Source organism: Eptatretus burgeri, chromosome 1 (assembly GCF_056783735.1).
Source record: "Eptatretus burgeri isolate ZD-2024b chromosome 1, Ebu_testis_v1, whole genome shotgun sequence".
Taxonomy (NCBI): domain Eukaryota; kingdom Metazoa; phylum Chordata; class Myxini; order Myxiniformes; family Myxinidae; genus Eptatretus; species Eptatretus burgeri.
In genome coordinates this window covers 91,670,274-91,693,146 of record NC_140961.1, presented here as the reverse complement: position 1 = coordinate 91,693,146, position 22,873 = coordinate 91,670,274, and the positions used below count along the sequence as shown (strand labels likewise).

Genomic DNA, 22,873 nt, shown 5'->3' with positions numbered 1-22,873 from the left:
TAGGAACGGTCAGGTGGAAACGGTGGAGAAGCTGACCAGTCCTACCTCCTCTGAACAAATAAGTCTCTTCTTACAAAATACATACAGGAAATGCAATATAAACCTGACGGAATACTTTCCAGAAACACTGTCCTTCCTTGAGTGTGCTCAGGCTATCGTACGTAAGCCTGACTTATTCGGTTTCCACCAGACACACTGTCACCGCTTAAAAAAATTGATCGCCAAGGCGAAAAGGGATCCTAATCAATTATCCCGCTTCTGATCTTATTCTTAGAAGCTATTATTTTCCTCAGGGCAGTTTCAAGATTGGAACGATAAATGTTAATGGTGGTGGGAGTCTGCTCCGCAAGATCCAAATTAAACAGCTGGTAGAGGTCAACGGTCTTGACATAGCTTTGTTACAAGAGACCCATGCTGTCCAATCTGTTCAGGCTCAGTGGAAACTATTTATGGACAAGGAATGTTTCTTTAGTAACAACTCCTCGTCGAAGGCAGGCATCATGTTTGTCTTCGGGAAACATTTCCACCCATCCTGCCTTAAATTTATGAGTATTATTGATGGACACCTTGCCTCTGTCACCTTCTCTATGAATCAGGTCAAGTTCACAATTCTCAATGTGTACGCTCCAAGCAAAAATGATGAGCCGATCTCCTTTTTTGCCGAACTGAGAAAATTCCTGCAAACACTGGATTTACAGACTTGTCAATTATTGGTGGCGATTTTAACTGTACTGTAAATGCTTCATGTGACAGAAAGGGGCCGGAACCGCAACCATGTCCCACAAAACTTTTTGCAAACATCATTGCGAAATATAATCTCCATGATATTTGGTGTGTGCAGCACCCTTCTGATCAGTCTTACATGGTGTCGTTGTTTAAACAAACCCATCTCACTTGTGAGACTTGATCACATCTATGTAAATTCTCATTTATTACATGGAGTTTATAAATCCGATATCATGCCTTCTGGTTTGTCTGACCATTCCCTAGCTCGAGTCTTTACTCAACTCTCTAAACCATGTCCACGGAGCTCTCATTGGAAATTCAATAATTGTTTAATATAAAACCTCAACTTCATTCAGGCCTTTGAATCCTTCTGGACGGCTCCTAGAACAGAAGTGAAGCTGTTCCATTAGCCCGCTGATATGGTGGGATTTAGTAAAAACCCAAATTAAAGGTTTCTCTCAACAGTATCAGTTTTTTTCAACAAGGGCTGACCATGAAGTAAAAAAATTATTACAGTTTAAAATTATTACAGTTTGTTACAGTTTAAGATTTTACAACTCCAATGGGTCATCGGACAAAATAATAGTAACATACAAAAAAACTTAACCGAGAAACAGTTCTTATTAAAGGAGATAACTGAGAGGAATGCACGTGGTGCCTTAGTTCGGATTAGGGTGCGACACCTGAGTGAGGCAGACGTACCAACCAAGTATTTATTTTCCTTGGAGAAACGTCTTCCCAGGAAGCAGATTTCTCAGCTGCGATTGGCAGATTCATCCATTACCTTTACACAATCAGAAATTTAAACATTTCGCGAAGGAATACTTTTGAAAATATATTCAAGGGAACAAATAAATCCTGTCAGTGTCGCCTCTATCTCCATGGGCCTTCCAGTGTTGTGTGCAGATGGGCGTTCCCAAATGGAAAGACCCATTACCTTGGATGAACTTGGCACTACCCTGCATGGCCTTGCCATTGGGAAAGCACCTGGTTTGTATGGACTTACAACCAAATTTTTCAAGAAGTTTTGGCAGTTATTGGGTCCAGAATTAATTAACACTTTGAACGCAAGCTGCCAGCTTGGAGAGCTACCTCGGAGTTTCCAACGAGCTCTTCTTACCCTCATCCCAAAAATGGGAGACATGTTGTGTATTGAAAATTGGCATCCTACCTCCCTGTTATGTACGGACTCCAAGATATTTTCAAAAGCCCTGGCATCGCGACTTCCTCCTCATTTATCCTCGTTGTTGAAGGAAGACCAATGTTACTGGGTCCCAAAACATTCCATCTATGACAACATCTCCCTTGTGAGAGACATCATTGAACTGTGCAAGGAAAACCCTAAAGATTTAGGACTTCTTCTCCTTGATCAGGAGAAAGCCTTTGACCATGTTGACCATCGGTACCTTTTTGAAGTAATTGAGCGGTTTGGACTTTGTTTGACCTTCATCTCTTATATCAAAATACTATATAATAATATTTATAGTGTGCTTAAGATAAACAATGAACTTGTTGCACCTTTGTCTGTTAACAGTGGAATTAGACAAGGTTGCCCTCTTTCTGGGTTGCTTTATGCTCTCTCCATCGAACCCTTACTGGTTTATTTGTGCTGTCGACTAACAGGGTTTAGTTTGTCCCAGCTTCAACGGCCCATCAAGGTACTGGCAAACGCGATGACGTGTGTGTATTCGTGCAAGATAACAATACCATTAACGTCGTTCATTATTGTTTATCCTTATTCGAAAAGGCGTCTTCAGCCAAAGTAAATTGGAACTAAACGAGCGCCCTTTGGCTCGGTACATTGTGCTACTTGGCGCCAAGACTTCCTGCTCCACTGTCATGGGCCAATGATGGTGTGAAATACCTTGGAGTGTTCTTCGGTAATAATACCACAATAGCAAAGAATTTGGCTCGTCTGCTCGAGTTTGTTGAGGGTAAACTTAAAAAAATGGAAAAGTCTGATCACACAACTTTCATATCGTGGAAGAGTCTTGGTCATCAACACATTGGTGGCCTCGACCTTGTGGCACATGTTCTTTGTGCTGCATCCTCCCATAGTGTTGCTTCAACAACTCGAGAAGTTATTCGTGTCATTTTTCTGGGATGGAAAACACTGGCTGCAATCTTGTGTCCTCAGTTTGCCATTGACCGATGGAGGCCAAGGCCTGGTCGACAGAAAGAGCCGGCTCATGGCCTTTCGACTCTCAGTTGCTCTTCACATGCTATACACGCGACCCTCTCTACCATGGGTCAACGTCGCTCATCACCTTTTGCAACAGGCTGGGAGGCTAGACAATGACCACTCTCTTTTCCTGATAGACCTTTCCAAAATGGACACATCTCCCCTCTCTGGTTTCTATCAGAGCATGCTAAATGCATGGCAAGCTCTGATAATAACAAGAGCTACACATTCTTACACGGAGCAGGTTTCTGGATGAACCTTTGTTCCACAACTCCTTTTTCCATGATATACCTGCTGAGAGGTATTTTATTCAATGCTTTACCGACAAGGGCGTTAAATCTGTCGCAGATCTTCTCAGCCCAAATGGCAGCTGGATCGGAGCTGATGCATTAGCAAGCCTGGTTGGTATACGATCCTCTCAATTTGTGGCACGCATATTATGTAGTGTGCTTTGGACATACACACAGCTTGCACCTACTTGGGAGCAAGACCAGCAAAGCAATGAACAAAATACACATCTAATACCTTCTCTCTCTACCTTTCCCGAACTCTTTTGTGTTTTTTGTCTTGCCAGCTCTCTTCCTTGTCCCCCTTTTAACGTAGGCTTCAATGGCTTTCCCAAACAAAAAGACCTTTATTTGGGTTGTGTAACATTTCTTTCACAATGGCAAATAACACAGCGGAGGGTTCGATGGGGAGACCTCTTACCTCGTTCTCCCCCTTACTTTCCGAACTGGAAAAGTATTTATCACCCTCCTGTACCACCACGACATAGTGAGCTCCAATGGAGACTAGTACACTGGATCCTTCCTTCTAATCACTTTCTGCACTGTTTTTCAAATCTGCTTTTAGATGAATGTCCTTTTTGAAAGATGTCTGAAAACCTTTGTCACATCTATGTTGAATGCCAATGGTTGGCATCTTTATTTATTTTACTTTGGAATTGTTTTGTGAGGTTTGGTTTGATTTTTAACAGTTGTGTGTTCATTTATTGATGGATATCCCACACAAAAACCCCAATGCTGTGTTTGCCAATTTCCTGCTTGCTCAGGCAAATATGGCAGTATATAAGTCAAGGAAATGGAAACGATGGTGTTGGAGTTAATGATGAAGATGCTTTGCTTTTGTTCAAAAATCTTTTAATAAGTCGTGTTAAATTGGATTTTGCTTTATTTTCAGTAACTGGAAGACTACCGCAGTTCAAATAAAAATGGTGTATAAAGGAAGTTATTTGCAAAGTCCGAGAGGAATGTTTATCCTTTTGTGAAATGTTTTGTAGATAATCCACCCAATTAATCCTTTCCTTTCTTCAGAAATTGTTTCTTGGTTTTCTATTTTTCTTTCTTTCTTTCTCTGAAATGAAAATGTGACTCCCATTTGGGGGCTTTCTTTTCTATTTTTATAATAAAAATATACAAAAGACTCTCTCTCTCTCTCTCTCTCTCTCTCTCTCTCTCTCTCTCTCTCTCTCTCTCTCTCTCTCTCTCTCTCTCTCTCTCTCTCTCTGTCTCTGTCTCTGTCTCTGTCTCTGTCTCTGTCTATGTCTCTGTCTTTCTCTTTCTCTCTTTCTCTCTTTCTCTCTTTCTGTCTTTCTGTCTTTCTGTCTTTGTCTTTCTCTCTTTCTCTTTGTCTTTGTCTTTCTCTTTTTCTCTTTGTCTTTTTCTCTTTGTCTTTGTCTTTCTCTCTTTCTCTCTTTCTCTTTCTCTCTTTCTCTTTCTCTCTTTCTCTTTCTCTCTTTCTCTTTCTCTCTTTCTCTTTCTCTTTCTCTCTTTTTTCTCCATCTGTCTCTTTGTTCTTTGTATGGGAGGTAACATAGGCACGTGTCCATGGCCTCTCGGGGTGGAATGTGAAGACGGGTATGGGAGTGGGGGGAGGTGTGAAAGCACTCTACGCATGGGTAAATTTTTCATCTTTTCCTTCTCCTTCTCACCCCAAATTTTTTGGCAAACAGTTTGACTAATTAGTCTCTCAGCCAAGTGATGGATAGGCTCTGCTAGTTTTTCCATGAAGTCAATTTAACATCGAGGATGTCAACAGCATCTTTTATAGTAAACAAGAATTGATGACTGGTGTGACATCAAAACAAACTTACTTGCCAATACATTACATCATCCTTCGAGGCACAAGTATTATTTTTGAATGGTCCATAGCCTGGCAAACAAAAATAAAGTTCATGCAGTGCATGAGCAACAGCAATAACTGCCAAATAAACATTGTAACCAAACCTGTTCTCTGAAACGTCTGTGACTTGTTTTGTCACTTCATGTACAATATCCAAAGCCATGCATGGCTGCACCATCTTCGAATGTTCATTCATTTTGCAGTTGAAGGATGTTTGCATAATTTCATTGATATATTCATGGAGCTTGAATAAGTGTTCATTGTGATACATCTTGGTAGGTTTAATATTCTGCAATCGTTGGTAATTTTTCAGTAAGCTCCCCATGGTTTCACCATTCATGGTGAAACCCTGCCTTGATTTTGTTAGATGATATTTAACACCACTATTTAAAGAGTGGCTTTTATTGTAGAGATTGAGAAATCTCTGAGAATCAAAAGAAACATTTTCCTCTTGATGATGTTCCACAGAGAGATATAAATTTGTACTCAATTGAACTGGAATATTGCTTTTACAATTGATGGAAGAAGTGTTTATCTTGCAGTGCATGCCATATTTTAAGTCATGTCTTGTAAGTCCATCTTGTTTTTCTTGAAATAATTTGTTTATATGTACACTGCCACTTCGTTTGTTCTTCATCATTTTATTTTGTGTTTCATGGGCAGACATTCTCAGATTTAGAGATTCTGTATTTATTGCTGTGATTTTGGGCATAATGCTTTTCAAAAATGCATTCAAACCTTGTAAAAAACCAGTACGCATCTCAAAGCCAAATGATCCTTGATAAATAAGTGAATATTTTGATATTTTCAGAAGAGGTGAAGCAATAAATCCCATCCACGTTTTACCAGTGATGTTGTGTTTCAAGAAATGATCACCAAATGGGATTATATCTTTGTATTGCCATAATATAAAAATTGCTTTTGCTGGTGTTTTCTTCAGAATTTTACCTAAGTGAAAATGTGCATCCATTAAGTACAAAGATTGTGTTAACCAACAAGGTCACTTTAAACACTGTTCTTTCAAAATTATTTTTGTTTTATATTGTTACGGTCTCGGAGTTCGGGGTTTACCATGAGGGGAAGTATTCAGACTCCTCCCAAATGCCCGGCCCTGCAGGCTGACATGCAGTGGATGACTCTGCAGTCTGGCAGGTTGTGAAGCAATCACTAATGTCAATTATAACAGCCAAGTCTGGCAGAGTAACACCGTATTATTGCATTTATCTGCCTGTTGAGTTGGCTCAACTATTTTAGGTTTACACCCTCAGTGTGTACCCATCTATTTATTAAAACACAGCCGAGCAAGAACCATGGGTACTCACTGGCTAATCATGGAGCAATTAATGTGGGTAGAACTTCTCATCTTTCTCATTGTGTGGATGGTGTTAGACTACAAGAGAAAAGATACTACAAGCAGGTTGGAAAGACGTGTGTATGGGTTTTTGCAGGGGAGGAACATGGCAGAAAAGTCACGTGGCACAACCAAGAGAGTAGGTTTTATTCACAGTGATCCATACAGCAGACATTCATTTATTTGTGTGGGTGTGGCAAAACACAAATGGGGGGAATTTGTGTGGTGTGCATTTACAAGATAGAAAGAGACACAGTGCAGATTTAACCTGTTATAATGAAAAAATAAACCCTTGTACATCTTTGGCATGTATCAGTTGCATTCCAATCATTGGCACCAATCAGTTGAATTTCTGAGGAAGGTAGATAAGAAAGAAAGAATGTAAAGCTTGAGACTTATTATTGGCTTCTCTCACCTGTTACAGACTTGCGAGCCCAGGATGATCCCAATTGCAGAGAAGGTAAGGGAGGGAAGTGGGAACTGAGGAGTGTCAGTGCATATTGAAGAGGAGCAGGTGTGATGTGCTCCAGGAAGAATGGACAGGGTGCATGTCAGTGGTTTCGCTCTTCAAGTTATGTTCTGTTGGTCTCTGCTCCTTGCCCTTCTGATAGCTCTTATTGTCTCTAAAGGAGACGAATCAGAGAAAATGGAGAAAGAACGTGTGAGTAGAATAGAGCTGGTTTCCCTCGCTGAGTTCGGCTTGGCCTCCCAACACTTTGTGAGCCTGTAGAGACAGCACGCTTGCCCCATCTGACATCCAGTGGTCTCCACTCCATCAGTCAATTCCAGTGCATGCCGCAGAAGAAAACCAGCCTGGATGGAAAACCCAGCCTAGCCACAGAATGTTGATCATGTTCCATGCTTTTAAGCAGCCCAGGAGAGGTGGAGTTTGGCAGAGGTCAAGGATTGATGCCACACCTTCTGCAGGTGTGGCTACAGGAAACAAGGGTCATGCTCCAACTCCTGAGTCCTGATCACAATATGCCCATTGGTGTCCGACTTGCTTTGGCGTGATGTCTCACTCCCTCCGAGGTTGTAGTTTGAGAAATTGTCTCATATGTATTCTAGTCAAGCCATGCACATGATCTCCCAATGGTTAACATGGAGGCTGATTCTGGCACTCCCGATTGCCAACCAAATGTCGAGCAAAGACGCCAGTGGCAAGGTGAACAGGTGGGGCAGTTTTTGGTGCAGGAAGGCACAACGGTGGCGGAGCCAGGTTTGAGGCAGGTCAGGTCAGGTATGGGAGCATGTGCCAGAACAGCGTGTCGCTGCGTACACTTTCCACCGGTACTCCAGGGGCCTCCGTCTGGCCTTCCCCCAGGCAGATGCCAGGCCCATCCCCATCTCCTTGAGATGCTGGTCAACCTGCTGCAACCATGAGGCACATGGTTGGCCCACTGGCCTCATCCACTCACGAGACTCCCTCGCTGAGAGAATCTGGTCAGCAGGATCAGCGTCAGGAAAACGAGCCACATGTCCATACAGCCACAACTGATGCTCACGAACCATGCAGGTAACAAATCTCATCCGAGTCTCTCTCAGCAACCACTCGTTGGACAGAAAATCTGACCAGCGATAGCCAAGGATTCTCCGAAGAGACCTGGTACCAAAGGAATTAAGTCTCAGTCTCAGATCCTTGGTCAGAGTCCAAGTCTCGCATCCATAGAGCAAGACTGGAAGCACCGAGGACCTCAAGACTCAGACTTTCGTCCTCCCGCACAGGTACCGGCAGCGCCACACCCCATGATCCAGTGAATCCATGACTCCCCAGGCCCGAACCAGACGTCTATTGACCTCTGACTCACAGCCAGCAGAGACATGAATATCACTGCCAAGGTAAGTGAATCTCTCCACGACCTCAACATCCTCACCACAAACAGACACAGACAGGACAGCAGCATCTAAGATGTCATTGAAAGCCTGGATCTTAATTTTGACCCAAGAAACCCATAATCCTAGTGGCTCCGACTCCTCATTCAGCACCTCGAGGGCCCCCAAAAAGATATCTAAAGTCTCCGCAAAGATGACTGCATCATCTGCGAAATCAAGGTCCGAGATCTTGACATTCCCAAACAATGCACCGCAGCTTGATCTTTCCGACATCCTCCCTAAAATCCAGTCCATACAAGTGCTGAAAAGTGTGGGGGCCAGTAAACACCCCTGATGAACTCCAGTAACAACTGGAAATAAGTCAGAGATGGTACCACCACACTTCACAGCACACTCAATACCAGAGTAGAGTTCAGACATCAGATCGCTCAGTTTTGGTGGCATCCCACGAAGACCAAGAATCCTCCAGAGGGCATGCTGATTCACTGAATCGAACGCTTTACAGAGATCAACAGAGGCTGCAAGCAGCCCCTGCCAAAACTCTCTTCTGTGTTCGGTGAGGACACGAAGAGCAAGGATACGGTAAATCATTGACCTCTTTGGTGTAAAGCCTGACTGCTCTGGACGCTGGTGCTCAAGCAGATGGTGGCGAACCCTATCAAGAATTATCCGAGCAAAGACCTTGCCCGGCACTGACAGCAGCGTCACCCCTCGGTAGTTGTTGCAGTCTTGGCGATCACCCTTCCCTTTCCAGAGAGGGACAACAAGGCCCCTCTTGCAATCAGTTGGGATGATGGCTGTGTTCCAGGCAGAGCACAAAACTGCATGCAACGACATGAGTGCAGCATTTCCACCAGCCTTGAGAAGTTCAGCATGGATGCCACAGATCCCTGGAGCTTTACCCAGTTCCAACCGGTGCACCGCAGCCCATGTTTCCACAAGCGAAGGTGGACCACAGTTGATTGGAGGGTCTGCAACAGGGACTGTAACACCCTTGACGTCCAACTCGACACCTGGGGGATCAGCCAGGTACAACCGCTCAAAGTAACCGGCCCAGCGGGCCTTCACTTCAGACTCCTCTGTCAAGAGCCGACAACTCTCTGCTCTAACTGCAGTGCTCCGAGGGATGGGCTTGGATGAACGCAATGCCCGAGTTCCCCTGTAAGCGGGACAAGAATCACCTGTCCACAGGTGATGCTCAACCCCCTCACAGATTCCTCGCACATAGGCCTCCTTGTCCACCCTTAGTGCACGTACAGTTTTACGCCTCAGCTCCCTGAACAGCTCAGCTCTGCCATTCAGCCTGGCCCTGTGACTCTGGTCAATGGTATCAAGTGTCCCTTGAGAGACAAAATTCTTCTTTGCCCTACAGTGAGTTCCAAGACATCCACCGGCAGCATTAAGGACGGTGGTCTTGAAGGCACTCCACAACTCTTCAGGATCCCCCAAAGCACCCAGACACCCCAAATGTCCACTCAGCCTGTTTGCAAACTCGTCAGCTACTCTCTCATCCTTGAGATTGCCAACATCCAGCCTAGGCTGTGATGGTACCATTCTCCAGGATTTAAGGTGCAGCTTTAGAGTTGCTACAACAAGCCGGTGGTCAGTATTGAGGAACTGAGCACTCCGGTAGACCCTGCAGTTCTGGATCATCCTCCAGTGACCGTCAAGGAGGACATGGTAGATCTCCTTTGCCACACTGCCAGCGTTGGAATACCAAGTCCAGCGATGAGCTTGTGGGAGCTGAAACCATGAACCAGCCAGCCTAAGTCCATGACTTCTTGCAAAATCAAGGAACTTAGTGCTATTCTGGTTCATAGTTTCAGACCCGTGGGGACCAACACATGTCTCATAACCATCCCTATCAGTTCCAGTCGATGCATTGAAATCCCCCAAGACTAGAAGTGTATCTCGTCTGGGGCACTGATCAACCGCAGAATCGAGCGTTACGTAGAATGTGTCCTTCACGGTGAGGTCACTCGCCTAAGTCGGAGCATAGACAGAGACCAGGGAAATGACACCGAAGGAGTGACGAATCCTTAGTCTCATAATACGCTCGTTGACCGGTGTTCCCTCAATTATCATTGGGGTCAGCCTATTGGACACAGCTACAGCAACTCCTTGAGTATGGTAACCATCAGAGTGACCAAACCAATAGTAGTTGTAACCACCCACCATTATCTCGCCGCAATCCGGTCTCCGAACCTCAGAGAGTGCTGCAATACCGATGTCCAAATGCTTGAGCTCAGATGATAACAGAGACAGGTGATCATCCTCTCTTAGGGATAGGACATTCCAGGCACCCACCCGAAGCGACCCTCTCAGGTTAACCCAACGAGACCGCCGTCTGGTGGACGACACCTCAGCAGCACTCCGACACACTGTCCCGCAATCTGACCCAGGGATGTTACCCCGTCGTTTCCCTCCTTTCATCAAAGATTGGGGGTCCCGAAGGCTTTGCCCCAATCCCATCATCTGGTGAGCTGCCCTAGAGAAGAAGCTGCACAGGAGGTACTCCTACGGAGTGGGTTTTCAGATTTTTTTTGCGTTCTTGTGTTTTGTGGAATGAAGCGTTTTACGGTGGCCGGAGTGCAAATCCTGCCACCATCCTCCTGATAAAAAGTAACCCAACTGCAGGAGGATGTCCGCAGACACAGTTGGGCACTAGATATGGATGGCTGTTGGCTCACAAGGAACTCCTCCGCCCTTTGACAGGTTTTGTTTTTAATCCTGCTGGGTGTCCATATCCAAACACCCTCCTCACCAAAAAGTAGTGAGTTTGAGTAGTGAGTGCCAGATGTAGCAAACAAAAGTGCTATTCGAATGTTGAGCAGGCAATGTGGTTGATGCTGGAAGCAGGGCATAGCAAGGTGGTTTAAGTGGTCGTAGTTGCCTTCACAGTGAAGCAGCACTGTCTGGTCAATGGCGGGCAAATATTTGAATAGCGAGCAGGTGTTGGAATGTCGATCTTGGATGGTGTTTTGTTGATGGAAGGAAATAAATTTATTACATTTGAAGCAGATTGGGGGGGGGGGGTATCACTGGCATTGAAAGACCTGTAAGAAATGTTAAGCTGAATGATGGATGTAGTTGGGTTGAAGGAGTCCCACCACGTGTACTGTATGGTGAAGGTAGCTTTGCAGTATGTTGCAGCTAATAATCCATCCCGTTTTCTTGACTAACACATTGAGAAAGGGGAGTGCATTTGATTTCGATGAAAATGAAAATGTGAAAGCTGGTGTGTGTGTGTGTGTGTGTGTGTGTGTGTGTGTGTGTGTGTGTGTGTGTGTGTGTGTGTGTGTGCGTGTGTGTGTGTGTTTTGTTATGTCTGGCTCTCTTCTTTGGACTACTTGACACTCATTGGTTTTTATTTTGATTCTAATGATTGATTCTATTTCGAACAGTCGCAACTTTTTATATTGCTCTTTAAAATCAACCCAGCTTGTTAATTATATTTTATTTGCACTAAGAGACTAGATGTATGTCTTTTGACCTTACCTACATATTCAAGGTGTTTTTCTTCATAGTGTTGTGGTAATATTTCTTGGAATGCAGTGCAGATGCTTCCATCTCTCATATCAGCCAGAAAATCAGCAATTGGGTCAGCTATATATGGATCTTCCACTGCCAGGATACCAACATATGTCCAGCCAAAGTGTTTCACCAGATGAGAAAATGCTGTTCCCCAGTATACTTCACTATGGTATGTCCGAACATAAGAAGAATATATTTTCTTATTACTCAAGCATCTGCAGCCAGCACCATAGCCCACCTAAACTTTCATCAAAATGATCAACCTTTTAATCCATTATATCATGTGCTCTTTTTAAAATGAAATACACTTTTCAAATTATCACATACCATATCAGATACCCATTTTAATCCAAAATATCCGATTTAGCAACATATCATTCATCGTCTATATTTGTCATCACAGAATGCCTACTTATGTCAAGTTTCAAGTATTTTGATTGTGAATACAAACAACTCCAATTAAGTGATGCATTTGAGGTTCAAGCATGATCAAGCACAATATATCAGAGATATAAAGAGAAATTAAACTACACATCATGCACAAGGCAGGGCAGTAGCTTGGTGCTATGTGGCTTCACCTCATGTAAAGGGAAATGTGGAAGAAAAATGCTTATCAAAATTGTCCAAATAAGTAATAAATGCCTCCTGATAAGTTTGAAGTAATTCCATTATGTTTGCTGCAGGTCATACTGTCGATGTCTAATCTGGATGCGAGTCGTTTGAAATCCAAATAATTTGTTGTGCAATCCGTTTCGGAGCTCTGAAAGGTGTTGATACATAAGGAACACACGGTGCTTCCATTTCACCAGCTTGAGCATGTTGCGGAAGAATTTTTCAGGACACTGATTATGAGCATTAGTGGTGGAGGAAACAATAAAATAGGAATTTGTACAACGTGGCAGGTTGAAGTTCACATGTTTTAGCCTCTTGGGTGTTTTCAATGAGGAGGTGAAAATGCAGGATTTTTTTTTGCTTTTCCAAAGTTGATCATGTATTCTTACATACATTTACTTTAGGTGTTCAAAATATTAATATAATCGATGTAAGAATATTTAGGCAAACAATTTAGAAATGAAGGAGATGGGTTGTTTGATCCTTGAATTGGATTATGTTCAACAATTGGTAAAAATAATAATAATAATAGTAAGCTCAGCTGCTTGTGTTATAAAGTGTGATAGGTTCCAAAGAAAATCATAAAAATTACGGGCCATCAAACAAATTAAAAAGGATAAATCTCAATTATCTCCATAAAAAATTGGTGAAAATAATTCAAATATTCAAGGTTTCAAAAGTTATAACTTTTTTCCATTAGATAATTAAATGCATTGCAAGCAATTGTTACTATCTATGATTTGGATGATACCATTATCATCTCAATTTCCACTAAAAGGAGGATTGCTTCAAGGTAAATGCCATTTTTGACTTTCAGTATGGGGTTGCTCCACATGTAAGTTGAATCAGCATCTGCTCCTTCCACCTCAATCAAAGCGGTTTTCCAAACTGAATCATTTTTCTCCCCAATTAGCTGTTTGTGTTTTTGTCATTTTTTTTTTCCGTGTTAAATCATACCTTTTCTATGTTGTCTAATTTATTTCTGTGTAGCCCAGGCATACTCCTTGGATAGCCAGGAGGAAAATTGTCTTGGTTTTGATGTTTTGTCATTTCGTTTTTTTTTTCTTCCTAAAATTTTGGCCTTTTTTTCCTCTTCACCATTATCCTATTTCCCAACTTGCCTCAAAAAATAATAAAAACAATCCCAAAAAAGAAAACTTTGATTCCAAAACCCAATCTCATTCTGTTTTCTAATTATACTTCCTGTACCTCTTTATTTATCTCTTCTGTTTCTCAACATCTGCAAACTGAATCTTCATTGAAGAAAATTATTCTTCCTTTAAAAGTTTTTTTTAAAACATATTAAAATACAGCACTTCACTTTCCTTATTTCTCCTTCATCAGTAACTGATGTTATTCTTCATCACAATCTATTCCTCCTCCTCTTCTTCTTCTTTTGCCAAGACATATTTACCTGACTCTTACCAAAGTGATTGGTCCATAAACCCCCCTCTCGTTCCAATACAACTCGTCTCGGTGCTTCAACAAAAACTCCGACCCTTCCCTTGAACTTTATTTCAGAATGTTAAATATTGGAACCTTGAGAAGTTATGATTGCAGAAATTGTCTGCACACAACAATCAAATCCTGTTCATGTTTTTTTTTGTGTCAAACCCCTGTGTCAATACCCTCCTCCACATGTCCTACAAGCCTGTGTCCTTCCAACCCCTTCTATGTGTCCCCTGCTTCACCATCCCTCCAAATCATGTTTCCTCTTTTTGCAACCCCTCACTCAACTCTTTCTTAGCTTCCCACTCACCCCACCCTCTTAAAGCTTCACCTCACCCCAGCCCCTCAAAACTTCATCCTCATCCCAAACCAAAAAACTTCACCCTCACCCCACAACCTCAAAGCTTTCCCCACCCCACTCCCCTCAATACTTCCCCATCTCTGCCTTTCCTCGTCCCAACCTCTCTGGGCTTCCCCCTCATCCAGCCCCTCTGGGATTCCCCTCATCCCACCCCCTCTGGGCTTTCCCTTCGTCCTTCCACCTCTTGGCTTCCTCCTCATCTTGCCCCTTCTGGGCTTTTTCCTCATCCAGTACCCTCTCGGCTTACACCTTGGATTGGCAGCTTGGGGATGGGTGGGGTGGAGTGGGGGGGGGGACGGAGATTGGTTGGTTGAAACCACTGCAAATGTGTTGGTCCTTGCTAGTTTTTATGCAAAAGCTCAATTTGATCGAGAGTAATGTAGGATTTCCATCAATATTGACATGAAAAATATTTATAGATTAATTAAATGTCCAACTCTAACAAAGGCAAAGGATTTGGTGAGGCTAAATGGTTTAACACAATGTTTGACCTTTGACAAAATGGCTATTTATTCGAAAAATATGAAAGTGGTATTTATTCAATGTTCATCTTACAATAATTAGATTTTAGAAATAAGGGCATTCAGTTTGCATGATAACACAATCTTGAGGAAATGATATGTACGATTTAGGGTATAAAGCCTGGTTTTGGTGTTATGGATAAAGTGGATGGCTGAAGATCTTGGGATCTTCAGTACAAAGCCCCTGTTCGTGACACTGAAATAACACCAGGTGGGTTGACTCAGCCTGTTTTCCTGCCGAGGTCAGAAAATTGAGTAGTAGCTTACTGCTAACAGGGGCACTGCCTTTGAGCATCAGTGGCACAGCCGCACTTCCAGATAATGGTGCAACGAGCAGCCATGGTCTGCATATGAAACGATGGTATTAATCGTCATTGATAATAAACCTACAAGACCTGGAACAATTAAATCAGTCTCATGAGGAAGAATATTATCCACTTTAGGATAAGGTGAGGATAATGAGATGATGTGGAAGCACCATGAGCAAACAAGAAATAAAATAATTTAATATGTGTAAAATTAATAACAGCAACACCATAGTTTATATGATGAAGACACAAAGAACACAGTCTACAAAGTGAATGAGGGACTACAAACCAATTTGCAACAGGAATATGGGAAGGTATCTTGTCATCATTTAAGTCTTTCATACATTTCTGATATATATATATATATATATATATATATATATATATATATATATATATATATATATATATATATATATATATATATATATATATATATATATATATATATATATATATATTGTTACGAATTTCGCCCGCCCGGCGTACGATCGGCCACGTAACTCAAATCGCGACGCGTCACCCACCGGAACGGACAATTCAGTCGTGACCCTCCTGGAACTACCACCAGGAGCTAGTTACGGGTGGGGGTTTAACCTCACCATAATCGTGCCAATTGCCCACCCGCGCAGGATAGGGTTGCTTGCCAAATTCGACCTACCTAAGTACCTGCACGAGTGGTCGACCGGGCGATCATACCTCGCTGCAGGTCGACTTCGGACACGAACCGCTTAAGCGGCTCGTTTCATGCTGCAGGGATAACCGAGCAGAGTTTTCGTCGACCTCGACGGTTCCGATTATTTATTGGGTGTCTACACCCACTACCAATCCCTTCCGTGATGCAAGATGGAACTTTCAACGGAGGAAAGGACGCAACGAAACGGGAAAACAGTTCAACAAGCAAGCACTTTTATTTCACACACACACAGGGCAAGCACGTATTTGCAGCCATACAAAAATGCACATATAACAGTTAAAGCAAGAAAAGTAACGCAGAGCTACAACTGAATAAAAGGCAATTATTTACAGCACACTTATACTGGTTTACTTACAAGACTGGCGCCACACATACATTTACACCAAAAGCAAAGAAAACACAAGCCACCCTCACAGGCAAGGAGGAGACAGGTCCGTGGACCAAATGAACGTGTGACCTGGGTGATCGGCCAGGTCCACGAGACAGCAGGGGTCTTACCCGCACCCTCGTGGCGCGATGGCGGGCTAGCCGCAATGACGGCGTAACGCGCTTGACTCCGTGTCCCTGGTATGATCGGTGAGCTCCTCCAGGCGTGCGTCGCGCAGGCACCATGGTTGGGTTGGGGAACGGACGAGGTTACCGGCGCTATCTCAGCGCGGATGGGGGGGGGGTAATTGTTTATGCTCGGGGTCGGGAGAGGGGAATGGCGGACGCTCCGTCCCGCGAGCAGGGTCCTGGGACCGCACCTGACTCTGGCGAACTCTCGCCTCTAAGCCCTCCTCTGCATCCCTGCTCCACTCCGCGACTCGTCCCTCGACCTCCACTCCGAACTCGTCCCCTTCGCCGTCCGATCTCCACAAACACACGCCTCAGACTTCACTAGTTCTGACCAGCGCCACTTTCTGCACCCCTTTCTGCACCCCTTCCGGACACGCGAGCTGGACACCTTTCTGGACACGTTTCTTCACACTCCTTCCTGGACAAACACTTTCTGCACCACTTTCTCCACACGTTTCTTCACCCGTTTCTGCACTCCTTTCTCCACCCGTTCCTCCACTCCTTTATTCCCCTGTTTCTGCACTCCTTTCTCCACCCTTTTCTCCACTCCTTTCTTCCCCTGTTTCTGCACTCCTTTCTCCACCCGTTTCTCCACTCCTTTCTTCCCACACGAGCTGCGTTGTTCTCACGTCTTTATAGACCGGGGGAGGAGCCTGTATGCAGATTCGCGGATCAAAACGCGCTTGGAGGCGGGGCCACACTATCGGACGCTCGCCCATTGGACGGAGAAAAAGGAGCGTGAGCCTCTCCTGATCCGTTTCTCTCTCCCAAAAGGAACGCATTCACAGCGGGCTCGGAGGCGGGGCCATGCCACCCAATGCTCAGTCATTGGATGGAAGAAAAGGGGCGTGAAGCCTTCCTGATCCGTTTTCCTCTCCTAAAAGGAATGCATTTGTACTCGCGGCTCGACGCGTCCGGCAATTATTACTGAACGGGCCCTGGACAGCATGACGTTCGGTGTTGACTGGTGGTGTGGTTGATGGTTGTGGAAGGAGAAAGGCGAAGGTGGTGGGGGGTTTGCTGTGGTGGTTTGATGGTTGGTGGGCGTTGTTTGGAAATGGCGGTGAAGTGATTTTTGCGGGCTGGAGTTGTGGAGGTAAAGAGGCGAAGGTGGTGGTGTTTGAGTTGTTGACGGCTCAATGGTCCAAAATAACGATAGAGAAAGAAAAAAGGCTAACTCAAAGCGCCGCAGCCTGGATGAATCACACATATTCCCCCCTAAACAACAGGTGTGGACTAACTACACATGAACTTAGCGTCATAACTGATCGAAGGACCCTTTAAGGTGTATTACGAATTTCTACAGCCGTAACAATATATATGTATTTATGTATGTATGTATGTATGTATGTATGTATGTATGTATGTATATATATATATATATATATATATATATATATATATATATATATATATATATATATATATATATATATATATATATATATGTATGTATATATATATATATATATATATATATATATATATATATATATATATTTTATATATATATATATATTTTATATATATATATATATATATATATATATATATATATATATATATATATATATATATATATATATATATATATATATATATTTACGGATTACACAATCCGATCTCATGAATGCATCCACACATCCAGGTCCTCAGATAGTTATTTCCTTCAATGCATGTCCAGGATAAACCCATTCCCATGTCTGGTGGGATTTTAAATGTGATGTGTATATATATATATATATATATATATATATATATATATATATATATATATATATATATATATATATATATATTTTATCTATGATAACACCTTATTAGGGATTTTAAACAGTCATTTTCTCACAATTCACCACATAAACACATGAGCCACCACCTGATGCAAGGAGGAAGGGGGAAGGAGGGAGGGGAAAGGATGGGAGGAGGAAGGGGGAGGAAGGAGTGGGGGTGGGCCTCATAAAGCTTATTCTACAAATATGAGAAAAGAGGAACAAAACAGTTTCTGTGCAGTCAGCCTGAATTTTGGGAGTTTAATTTCTTTTTAGGTTTTGGGAGATGGGGATACTGGAAAAACATATGCAACCTGGAGTTGCTGGAGAAGGTTGGGGGGGGGAGCTCTGAGGTGGCAGAAATAAAGGAGTAAAATAGATAGGTCACGGACCTGTCTGTTATGTGAGAGCAACAAGCTTTGTGGGCTGCCTCATTGGAGTTGATGTCAATGATATTGAGAAGTATTTATTGTTCAAATTCCAGGAGAGGCAAATGTGATGTTGAGGTGCGATCCTATGGAGGACAGCGATACTTCCTTGAGACCAATCAGCTTTGTTGGCTCTTTTTATAGTTCTGTTGTTTTTGCAAGGAAGGTCTGTGGACAGGGTATAACGGACCAACAAAAATGGCTGCTCGAGGGGATCTCCCACTTCAAGCAGTTTCCCTTACTTGTAGCAGACATTATTGGAAAATGGTCAGGAAGAGGGAAATTATATGGTTCCTTTCACAAGATTATGTTTTGATATTGATGTATTGATATAAGAAATAAAATGGTCTCTTTCACAAGAGTATGGTTGATAGTGATAAAGAAGACAATAATTATTACCTGAGGTAATTGAAACAGGCTAAATGTGATACTTAGTAGCATTGTTAGTTTTGAAACAAATGGCCCAATAACAGCTTTTGGGAGACAATAATCATCAGACTTGTCTTGTGAATCAAATTCCTTCTCTAAAAACAGCAGTCCATGTTCTGTAACTTTCGGAATTGCAAAGCAAGAGTCATATATGTCGTATCCCAATGTAATATTTGGGAGAAGTGTTTGATTGTTATTCAATTCTTGAATCGCGTACACCAGAGTTAAAGCCCACTGTAGACCATCAGGACGTAATCTGCAAGTAGAGTTTTTTTTTTTGTGAAGCATTATACATTTAGACATTTCACTTATTATGAGAATAACGTTTTTCCACAAAACGTAAAAGGGTGCCATCGTTTTTCACCATTATTTTACAGATATCTTGCAAGTCATAAAAGTAAAAAATGTAGAATTTTGATATTTCACATTTGCAATTCAGTAGCTTGTATTCTACTTGCATCATATACAATGAATATATTGTTAATATTCACAAGGATAAAACAAAACATCAGAAACAGCCAAAACAGAGAAATACTTTTTCTTCCACTCATTTACACCCAAATATAGCTCATTTGAAATTGTTTATCATGGTGGTGTCACAATAGAACCAGACATGGAGGATGATCCTATCAACAACAAGGCTGCAAGCAAATGCAGCTGAGCTAATGTTTAACATGAGAGGCAGCATTGTGAAGCAAATCACTTAAATGTGGCTGCAATAGAGCCAACATCTTCACAAGCAGACATAGGAAGGTGAGAATGTGAGCTTTACATCCATACATCCATCAGGACCATACTCTGGTCTTGGAAAACGATAGTTGCAAAATCCATAAAAACAAATTTGACTTCAAATATAATTGGTTTTTGAATTCATTGACCAAATATGCAACTCCTCTTCCAATTTCAAGTGAAACGGATGAAAATTGACAATTTTAGAAATTCCGCCTATGTCGACCTTTTGGCCAATGTGGACCTACAAAATAATTGGTTGTTGAATTCAGTGACCTGATGTGAAAATCCTCTTCAAATTTCAAGTCAATGGGATGAAAAATGAGGATTTTAGAAATATAACATTCGTTGTTGACCTTGGGCCTATGTAACTATGTTCACTTTTTGGTCATTGTTGACTGAAAAAAATAATTGTCTGGTTGAATTCAGTGACCAAATATGAAACTCCTCTTGAAATTTCAAGTCAATTGGATGAAAATTGACAATATTACAAATTCGACAAATGTTATCCTTTTGGCCAATGTTGACCTCAAAATTAATTGGCTGGTTGAATTCAATGACCTGAAGTGCAAATCCTCTTCAAATTTCAAGTCAATCGGATGAAAATTGAGGATTTTAGAAACACCAACTTCATTGTTGATCTTTGACCTAGGTTATCCTTTTTGACCTCAAAAACAATTAGCGTCTTCCTTATGACAAACTCCACCAGGTGGTGAAGTTTCGTGAAGATTGGTTTTAAATTGTGACCTGTTGGTGATAAATAGACAGAAAGACAAACAGACAGAATAACAAATTTGACTGACCCAATATACTTGAAACTAGAACGGGCACTCATAGAGCGCATACCTTCGCCGCCACTACTTTTTTTTTTCTTGGTATGAGTGTGGGGAACTGGTTTCATATGAATGGTCTTATGACACAAACCACATATCTATAATGTCATGACCCCCCCCCCCGACTTTCGGGGGCAACGGACTAAACAACAATCAACTCGCGTCGTTTTGGCGAGTCTTCACTCGCAAGCTCGGTGAATACAACGTTTCAACAAGAGTAGGTAATCTCGTTTGATGCTGGTTTCATGCAAATCGAATAAGAATTGACTGAGTTATGCCGAAAACCGCATATTTTTCAAGGGCGTGACCCCCCCCTGACATTTACCCCAACCGGTGACATGTGTTATGACGTCATTGTGTCACAAGATTGGGCATTAAATTCTGAACAATTTGGTGCTGGGTTCATGTAAAGCGGACAAGAATTGACCGCGTTATGACAAAAACCGCATATTTTTCAAGGTCGTGACCCCGCTGACCTTTGACCCCTAACCGGTAACAAGAGTATGGGCATCATTGTATAATATTGCATATCACAAGATGAGGCATTGAATTCTGAACATTTTGGCGTTAGTTGCATGCAAATTGAATAAAAATTGACCCTGTTATCGGAAAAAGACGATTTTGACCTTTTCGTGACCTTGACCTTTGACCCAAACGATCCCAAAATCTAATCGAATGCTTCCTGGCTAATAACCAATCATCCCACCAAATTTCATGCAATTCGGTTTTATACTTTTTGAGTTATACGAATCACAAGATTACAAATAAATAAATAAATAAATACACACCGACCAAAACATAACCTTTCGCAGAATGCGAAGGTAAAAATTTCGATTTTGCAAGTAACAAACACATAGAAATGCGTGAAAAATAACCTCCTTCACCTTCAGTGGCGAAGGTAATAAAAAAGGCAATTAAGTAATGGGTGACAGTGGTACTAGACAGAATGGAAATCAAAAGGGAAAGGTGAAAAACATTACAAATATACAAGTACATTTTAAAATGTGAGAGAACGTCAACGATGAACTGCAAGAATGAGCTGACAAGATGGGTGGATGCAACCAGAGACCAGCCAATGAGCAAATAAAGTACAAAGTCCACAAAGGACTGCGCAATACTTTGGAGCAGCTGGTTAACTGATTAAAGGATTCAAAGCCAGCACTCCTGGTATATTCCAGTGCTAGTGAAGAGTAAATCAGCAAAGAGGTATGGGAAGCTCTGGGGTGGCAAACATAGACACATTTGGGATGCATGAGAGCTGACATTGGTAACACCTGCTAATGGCAGATGAGCTGCTCCTCTTCAGGGACATATGTGCCCAATAGCAGCAGGCACAGCCAAAAAATGGACAAATAGGTGCCAATTATGAGTTGATTAAACACAGCATTGCATTGCTGGTTGATGGAGCAGGGAGAGCAAAAGCATGGTAGTGTCTGCTAAAAAGAGCATCAGCTAAATTATGCAACTCAGGTATTGTAGGCTGTTGGAACCAGCGGTAGCAAGTGTGACAACAAATGCTGTCTATCTGCAAGAGGGGTCGGATGTGCTGTCGTGTAGTGCAGAGTTTTCCACATCAACAAGCAATTGGTTTGGTAGAGGTTTATGTGACAGGTGTGGGTCATGAACACTATTCAGTGTATTACGGAAGATCTATGGGGCTGGCTTCTCTTACACCTGCTTGTTCATATCCTTACCACCTTTGTTCAGTTGCAATCACATCTATCTAAGAGTTTTCTGTCTTGGTACAGTGGATTACATTCTTTCTTTCTTTCTTTTTTTAATTCCAAACATTCTGTAACATGAGACATCTTTTTACTGTTCCTGCACATTTATATAATAACATGAGCTCCCTTATTACAAACTTGTGGTTGTTCTTGCTCTATACTTTTTAAATGCTGAGTGTCAAGCAAGGAAGCAGCATGACCGAGTCCTACAAAAGACTTTAAGTCTTTGGTATGACTCAGTCTAGGTTTGAACTGCCAACCTCCCAGACTGAGAGTGAACGCTCTGTTTTGCCACCGAAGCTGGTTTGGTGTCATCTTTGTCCACCCCCCTCACATATTATTCCATAACGAGCATAGCATGCTTTTTAACAAAAGCAAAGTATGAGCACACAACTCTATTGTCCTTAATCCAGCCTACTTTTCTCCATTATGCAAGTAAGGTAGGGGTATTATATATGATTGGTAAACCTCAGGTCAATGAGCAGGAATAACTGGAGTGGAAAAAATGATTTATTCTGATGTATCTAATAATTGACTCTGCAATTTACATTATATGCAATGACTAGGTGTACATAGTGGTGTTGGGGTGCAGAATATCTGTGCAGGGTTATTATAAGTTAACTTTGGAACATGAGGAGAGGGTGTTAAATGGGTGACCCAGATTTGTGGTGGTTCTTTGTCAGAGCAAAGGATCCTGTTAAATAC

The 22,873-nt window shown here is 42.2% G+C and overlaps 1 protein-coding gene and 1 long non-coding RNA gene across 3 annotated transcripts in view; both read left to right on the top strand.

The window, feature by feature from the left end:
• Positions 1-22,873, top strand: part of LOC147034943 (extracellular calcium-sensing receptor-like) — a gene marked incomplete at its 5' end in the record, with an annotated part of 379,428 nt that overhangs the window by 8,222 nt on the left and 348,333 nt on the right. The gene's annotated exons all lie outside the window — the stretch shown is intronic.
• LOC147034945 (uncharacterized) overlaps positions 6,520-22,873 on the top strand; it is a 116,716-nt gene continuing 100,362 nt past the window's right edge. The window contains exons 1-2 of one of the 2 annotated variants that reach the window (XR_015060838.1): positions 6,520-6,840; positions 11,769-11,916. This is a non-coding gene — a long non-coding RNA (uncharacterized LOC147034945). Of the gene's footprint in view, positions 6,841-11,485; positions 11,917-22,873 lie in introns of those variants that run through there. The other variant, XR_015060836.1, reaches the window with a different exon arrangement.